Raw genomic sequence first — 8,781 nt, forward strand, 5'->3', positions numbered from 1 at the left:
TCTAGCATAAGTCTCTGTTCTGTAATTGCCAAGAAAATTCTGGACTATCTGCTTGAAGGCGTCCTACGTTTTTAATTCAGCTGGCTTTAGTTTTCTTTTGAACTCATCGTTAAGCATTAGTTCATGGACTTTAGGAAAAGATTTCAAAAACACCTTCGTTAATTTTGGCTTCACTTTTCTTGGGACCAAACATACTTCTTAAAAGCTGAAACACATCACTGTTTCTGCCCAGTCACTGTAGTTGTCCAATACTTGGAAGATCGTAACTAAAGAATTTGCTTCTGGGGTCAACAAACACTAGTACAACCGGGTTGATGAGTTTCAGTGTTATGCAAAATCTACGTAGGCTACATGAGTGTCGTTTGGACCTGTTGTTGCCAGGGTTATATTTTTGACTATAAAACTGGTCAGAAAGTTATAGTGATATGTCCCAACGAAACCATTCACAAAATTTACAATAAAACATTAACATCGTCAAGTTTTGGTTTAAGGACCGAAAGTAAAGTAAAGCTGTGCAATTACTGTTGTGTCATTACTAAATTATTAAAAGTGTTACTCCTTTCGATGTGGAGGAAGCAGCAGCTTTACTCTGAGCCCCTCTTGGATGACTGAACTTCTCACCTTATCTCTAAGGGAGAGGCCAGCCACCCTTTGGAGAAAGCCCATTTCCGCCGCTTGCATCCGCAATCTCGTTTTTTCGGTTAGTACCCACAGCTCGTGACCATGGGTGAGGGTAGTGTCATAGATCGACTGGTAAATTAAGAGCTTTGCTTTTACACTCAGCTCCCTCTTCACCACAACAGACCGGTACAGTGTTCACTGCAGCCGCAGCACCAATCTGTCTGTCGATCTCCAGCTCCCTTCTCCCGTCACTCATGAACAAGACCCCAAGATACTTAAACTCCTCCACTTGGGGCAGGAACTCGTCCCCAACCTGGAGTGGGAACTCCGCCCTTTTCCGTCTGAGGACCATGGCCTCAGATTTGGAGGTGCTGATTCTCATTCCCACAGCTTCACACTTGGCTGCAAACCGTTCCAGTGCGAGCTGGAGGCCATCACCCGATGAAGCCAACAGAACCAGAAAAGCAGAGATGAGATTCTGAGACCAAAGTGCTTTTCAAGACACTCAAAGACACCTTACAAGCAATTAAATACCTAAAGAAGTCACTGTGATGAGTAACGAAATGTTTATCCCTCTGAAAACGCTACTTCCAGATTAACAGAATCAACTTTTAGGGAAATAAATACCAAAATCACAATATTCCAGAGGTTCCAACGGTTGGAAAACATCATATAATTAAAAAGTCAGCAATAAAGAATCAAAGAGAATAGGAATGCTTCATAAGATGTGTTTTAACACTGGCTTTGCAGATAGGGAGTCAATAATGCAAATGCTGTGTGAAAGAGTTCCAAATATGAGGCACCACTTGGCTGAAAGCTCATAGTGTTCAGATAGTCAGGCGAGCAGGGAATATAATGACAGGAATGGCAGGAAGCCTGTGAAGCTGTTGAAAGACAGTATTAATATTTTCTATAGAAAGGTCTGGTAATACGATGAGCAGCTGCATTTTACACCGGTTGATGTCTTTAGAGAAGTTTGGAAGGATAGAATTGCAAAAATCAATCCGACCCGTGACCAGAGCATGTACAGAAAACGCAGCGTTGTACTATGTAGTGACAAAAGATGACACCATTTCAGATAGCATATTCACCTATCAACATTCCAACGTAGCACTTAATCTTTGATGCGAGTAACTGTAATGAGTTCAAAGAGGACACGCCTAAAAAGCAAAACCACAGTTAAACCTGTTTTTTCAGGTGCAATTACTGTTGTGTCATTACTAAATTATTAAAAGTGTTACTGTTCTTCACCCCTGTCACACCCACGCGGCAGGATTCCCATTCAAACACATCTTCACATATTGTCTAAAAAGAAGTAGGGAAAAGGGGTAGTATAATCTTTGGAACCCAGAATTGTAAACATCATATTGTGACGTTGTTGTCAGTCAATGGTTTTGACCATTTACATATTAATGATCAAGAATCTGACCTCACTGCCCATTGTTCATTCAGTGGTGCTAGTTTCGGTCATTTTGCAAAGGTACTGTTTATAAGGTTGGGGAAACCTCCAGTCAGCTGAGACTCACGAAGTCACTTGGATGAGTGACGAAACGTTTATCCCGCTGAAAACGCTCTGTCCCGATGAACAGAATCAATGTTTTTGGGATTTCCTCCCCTGGATGATTGAGCATGCATCAAGACATTGAAAATTTGGTACATTCTAGAAAAACAAATTTTCACTTTCTTATGTGCATTGCCATCACTTATTAATATCGTATAGTTATCAGATGGTCAGTAATAACGTTTGTTGCCCAGGAGATGCAAAGAGTTGTGAAAGTTTTGAGGTTTTGATGTTTATGTTATATCCATTGTGCAGAACCTTCAGGAATAGCATTACAAAAGACTACATTTTTCAAATGCTCACTGAAATGCTCACTTAGAGACTGCACAAAGCTAAGGAGAAGCTATCACAATCTTCAAAGCACAAGCCGGTCATTGGTAAGGTAAGATAAGGTGAGATAATATCTATGGCCAATGTTGGGAAATTACTTTTTTGTGTGTTGTGTATATATTATGTGTTGTGAAAAATATGAAAAACAAAATTGCTCAGTAAAAGCAATACAATGTAGTATGGAACATTACAAAATACACTAAAGAAAAAGTGAAGAGCTCAGTAAATCAAAGTCAAAATATGATACAACAAGGAGCTTAAATCTAAAGTTACTGCTGGTGGTATGAGAGTTTAAAGATTTCCTGTATTTTTCCATCTTTCTGGCAGTGGCATTCAAATGTTAGACTGTGTTCAAGTGCTCAGCTACATGAGCATGCATCAGAGTAGGTCAAGGATTTAGATGAATTTCAAAATACATCTATTTAAAACGATCTATTTAAAATAAGAGCATTACACCTAAGAGCAAGCCTTTCACTACAGATACCTAAATAAAATTCTGCGTGAACTCTACCTAGATTTCATATAATAACTTCTAAAAGTTCTAGAAAAAGGTACGTCTTTACCATCTTTACCATCTGACCTCACAGCCCATTGTTCCTTCAGTGGGCTGGTTTCAGTCATTATGCAAATGTACTGTTTATAAGGTTTGGGGAAACCTGCAGTCAGCTGAGACTGAAGAAGTCACTTGGATGAGTGACGAAACGTTTCTCCCACAAAACGCTACGTCCAGATGAACAGATTCAACTTTTGGAGATACGTCTTTACCAATTAGTTGTAATCTGCAGTGGACTGTTGTAGTCAGTAAACTCTGACACCTATTCATACTTACAGCATGAAGGTGGAAGCATCTTCCATCTTTTGCTTTCTTAAAAGCATGTCACATAAACTCAAAATGGGATTACGTGCATGCTCATATGACTGACTGATGTGAGTATTTACTACATATGTGAGATATTTTTTTCATCACTGATTCATTAGTTTGGGAAAATAAAGCAGCTCCATCAAACTAATCATTGGCTTTAATGCTAGGTGAGGCAATGAGGTTTGAGGCTAAAACGTAAGAAAGTCATGAACTGATTAAAGCAGAACTACAGCTTTATTAAGGCTAGAGATTGCATTGGCCACTGCACACTGTTCTGTATTCAATCTTCAGTGTTAAGCAACAATGATGCATTGTGGGTAATGTGACAAAACCAGTTGTGTCATGCAGAAAAGTGAGACTGCTGCATGGAGTTTTTGTAATACTGCGTACTGGGGCAATGTTATACTCTAGCTACAGTCATATGAATAAATTGAATAGATATTGTCGACTTTCTCAACATACTTGTACAAGTAAAAGCTTGTTTTTCTTTGAAATACTTTATATATAACCCAACAAGAATAATTTCATCAAAGTGTTGTAAGAGTGAACTAAGCTATCCTGCAACTGTCTATTTGTAGATGGTAGAACAAAAAGACAGCTGCAGGTCAGCAGAACATAAGTATGCCAATACAGACAGGTAACACTGATTACATTACTGGTGAATGTTAGATATCTTTTTGGGCTCTTGTATCTGTCCAGGTTTTTGAAGACTCCTTTCATTGGTGGAGTTTTCTGGTGTTATTTCCACTCTTGTCCTAGGTGGAAGTTTGACACTGGTGGAACACCATATATGGAAGGCCACTATTGGTGGAACATTAGAAACACTGACTCTTTTCTAGTGTTCTAGAAAAGAGTCAGTGTGTTCATGGACTCCGTGAAGTCTTGTGTGTTGTGAGTTTAGGTTAAATAAAAGCATGCCATGAGAATAAAGGCATTTTAAATTTTATATGAAAAAGATTGGAGCTTCACACTTTTGTTGTTTAGGAGAAATTTCATATTTAAGTTATTTATTTATTTGAAATATCAAAAGATATTGTCTTCTTTAAAAAAGGACGCTACTGGCTAAATAAACTAGACAATAAGATTTCAGCAATCCTAAAAATTTGTTGATGTGGGTATGATATCAAGTTTTAATATAGCCTGTACACTAATACAGGCTATAACTGTAATTGTTGCAATTTTTATGTTGCTCTATGTTGTATGTTATATTACTTCTATACTGTGTCCTGTTTGGTGTGGTTGTGATAGGCAATCGGTCACACAATTCTAGAGAATAGTCAACAACTTCCTGTTAAAGTTTTTGGCTTTCAGAGAAACAGCTCATGCATCTTTGTGAACAGTTTCCCACCTGTGAATGCCAGCAACCTCCTGCAACCATTTGCCAACCAGTCAGGAAATTCATACTTTATATTCTATAGACTAATAGAGGATAGAGGATCGCTGACTGGTCTGTAGGCCTGTGTAACTGAGGCCTGCCATGACTGGACCAAAGAGTGTGAATATTTTCTAGCAGCTGATGGGTTTGATTTTTATTTAGGATTAGTAGAATCTATAATTTTTTACTGATTGAATAATTACTTAGAAACCTGCAGACATATTAGTATAAAAGAATGTGCGGGGGCAGCTGAAGACACGATAACTGGCGCCTGGTATCGGTCACAGCCACCTCCTATAGCTCAGTACCTGCAAAGCAAGTAGCTTCTCCTCATCGGTTTTAACTGATCAGATAGATGCAAATTCTCATGTAAAAATCTGTGAATTGAGCTTATTCTCTTCTGGGAAGATTGACTGCAGCTAACTCTTTGACAGCCTGCGCTTTTCTAAACTGAAGAGATCCATGTACATGATACTTTTTAATTGTTCAATGCTTTAATAAATAATAATCATAATAAAGTGTTTCAACTGGTGATTCCTCAAGGTGGATAAACAAACACAATAGCACAACAGGTGGTTACCTGGGAGTCACTGACCAGTCTTGAGACTTAGTTACTATTTTAGCAATCGATTGACTGTCAAACAACCAGCTGCAACCAGCTGTGGGATAAACATTTTTCCCACGCAACCACTGGCTGCTACAAGTGACTAGAGTATCTTCTTTTTGAAATCCTAAACAAATATTTGTACGTTTTCCCCTTATCTAGCTCATTTAGGTTTGTTAAGCTTTTTTGTGCATTGGGCCAGTGTTGAATATATTAGCATGTCATTTCATGCCACATTTCTATTGGTTAGTGGTTAGATTTGTATTGTGGAAGCATCATTCATGGTCATTCTATGTAAGATCCATAACCTAAAATGCCTTGGTCTGCCTTTTACTCTGGACATATTTCATAGAGGATACATATTTCTACACTTATCAGTGTTACACTGTATCATTTACTTAACAAAAAATGTCTCAAAATGAAGGAGCAAAAGAAGGTGCATCCCATCACTCACCAGTGTGTATTATGGCTTTCAGCAGCAAAATAACTTTGTTAGTTCCTCATGTTCCTGTGGAAGAACTTTGGGTCACTCTTCTTTAAAATGCTGTTCATTAAAGTTTGAAGGCATTTGTTTATCCACATCTCTTGTAAGACCCTCCTACAGCGTGTCAATCTGGTTGAGGTCTGGACATTTTCTGGATAATTACGACACCTTGGGATCATTTTGCTATTGTATGAATTGCAGAATTTCAGCCAAGATTTAGATGGGCTAAAATTTGACTCTAGATCACTTTGGTACAGTATACATAGGAGTTCTTGGTCTACTTTATGACTGTACAGTGTCCAGGTCCTGTGACTGCAAAACAAACATTCCACCACCATGCTTTACAGACAGTATGGGATGTTTGTTCTTCTCCAAACATCTCAGCTATCCAGAGAAAATTTTTACAGAGGTCTTGTGGTTTATCAATTTTGTAACTTTAGAAACTTAAATCCTCCTTTCTCCTGGCAAGCCTTCTGATACTTGCTCGGGCTTTCTTCTGATTGTACCGTCAGTCAGTCTTGAACTTACGTATTATCTGCACTCTGCATGGTCTGACCTTGGGAAGAATTTGCTGAGACAAAAACTTCTAGGAAGATTCAATGTTCTTGAGTGTTTTTCTGTTGCACTGTACTGTCTTTTTAACATGACAGCAACAACAGAAATAAAATAACTCATTTTACTTTAAAATTTACTTTTTAGAAAATACCAGAGGAATGTAGATACTCTTAGAGCAACATAGCTATTTAAACAAAGGCACTATATTTCACACTTGGTGTCAGAAAATAAGACTTATATAAACCAGTAAGAAAGATGTGCCACAGAGGTTTCCTACTGCACATTTTACCTATTTGTAATTATAAATTCGCAGAATAGTTCCACCAGTGTTTATTTTTAGACCAGTGTTTTAGTTCCCACACACACCCAGGACATTTTTTTACTCTGATTGATTAATGAAGTCAGCAAATGAAGTTGAATGAAGTTGTGTTGTAACTTTGCTTATACTGAGCTAAATCCTTGGAACCAGATGCTGTTAGGAATTCTAAATTGAAACCCTGCCATCATGGGGCTCAACAAGATGACTCATATAACAGCCTCAGGAAAGTTTTAAATACCTACATTAGGAGTATACCAGAACGTGTAACACAAACAGTGTTCCCTTAGACTTAAAAAAAATGGACACATAAGACAGGAGTCCACAAAAGTTCTCCACCTCTTTAGAAATGATAAGGATTGTTTGACAAGGTCTCTCATTTTTTATTGCAAATTCCCCAAAAGAGTAATCTCTGAAACTCTGCTGTATAACACAATCAATAGATTTGATTGGTGGTCTTGAAGTACTTCTCTGGTATCTGTCTATATTGTGTGTCTGCAGCCATGAAAGTCAGAAAGCAGAGCTGTAGGCAAAAGTGTCCAAAATCTCTTATCTGAGAGAAGGGATTTTGCCTGATGAACTGTTGTGAAAAAGTCTATCAGTGTTACCACTAGTAATGTCAAAGTATTAATATCTATATATCCTTTATTTATTCAGGTAGGTCTCACTGAGTAATTTGTGAAGACAGTTATGGCCTAGTGGGCTGAGAATTATAACTTAATATACTGAAAAGCTTTGTGTAAAGCTTTTCAAAATATAGTTACGAAGTTGTTTACAGAATAATAAATAGAGCACCAAGAAGGAAACAATGGTTATAACAGCAACAAATATTGAAATTATATAACAGTTCACTGACCATCAGATCCCTCAGACATCAGTTGTGAGGTGTAGACGAAGCTAAGAATATTTCATAGAGGCTGCAAGGTAACTGTGAATTTAGACAGCTCCTGTATTGTTATCAGTAAGACTTGCCTGTAACTTCATTACCTGAAAAGGGCAAATTATGTGCCAATTATTTTATTCCCACTTTCTTGACCACTTGTTCATGAAGTTGTGGGAGAGTCTGAAAGGTATCACACGTAACACAATGTGATAGGTGGAGTAAACACTGGGCAGGTTGCCAGTTAGTCACAAGGCCATAATAGAGAGACAGAGACACACACTCGAATCTGCATATATGGGCAATTTAGAAAGGCCAGTTAACCTAATGTCTTGATGCAAGCAAATGTGTTATCAGGACATTGCCACACAGAACTAACACCATCCCAACAGACACAGCAGCCATAGAAGAGAAAATGCAGTGTTGGTGTTAAGTCCCAAGAAAATTGCTTTGGGTGAATTTGCTGTGACGTCCACTCCTGAGAGGCATTAACACCCGCCCAAACTCCAAACTGTCACAGCTTCAGGTTTTGAAGAGGTGGTCACACTTGCTGATGATCAAAAATCAATGGATTAGTAGCACATGGCAGCTACTCCCCCTCTTTCATCCTATTGCAATTACTAAAAATTAGTAAATTACTAAAATGTCCAATATATTTTATACAGGGACATTCTATTGTTGTTACTCACGCCTGTGCTGTTTCGTTGATTCATGACAGGTAATCTAAGAAACACAAATCATACCATCAAAAATAACCAAACAAGATAACATTCATTCCTTATCTGTTGGGCACTTAAATGAAGTTTAATACTAGTAATATTAGAAAAAACAAAAACATCAGCGCCTTTGTTCTTGCCATGTGAATGGGCCAACTCTTTTTAAAAAATAACTGTAAGAAATACTTGATTAAAACAAAACAAAACTTAAATACATATATGTCTGAAGTCATAGTTAATGATTCTTGATCATGTGAAGGATAAACTGTCATTAAATTTAAATTAAAATGCCACTCAGATAATTCCTGGCGGGTTCTTCATAGTGCAGAGATCTGCACTATGCTGTGCTGATGTTGTACGAGCGCTAAATTCTTAAATGTTTATCAATCTCCCCTCAGCAGGCTTTTTGATACATAAAAGAAAAAGAGAAAATAGTAAATGTTTATATTATACAGGACGTCTTTGTCTTTTGCTTAG

The sequence above is a fragment of the Oreochromis aureus genome, linkage group 19, assembly GCF_013358895.1.
Source record: "Oreochromis aureus strain Israel breed Guangdong linkage group 19, ZZ_aureus, whole genome shotgun sequence".
Taxonomy (NCBI): Eukaryota; Metazoa; Chordata; class Actinopteri; order Cichliformes; family Cichlidae; genus Oreochromis; species Oreochromis aureus.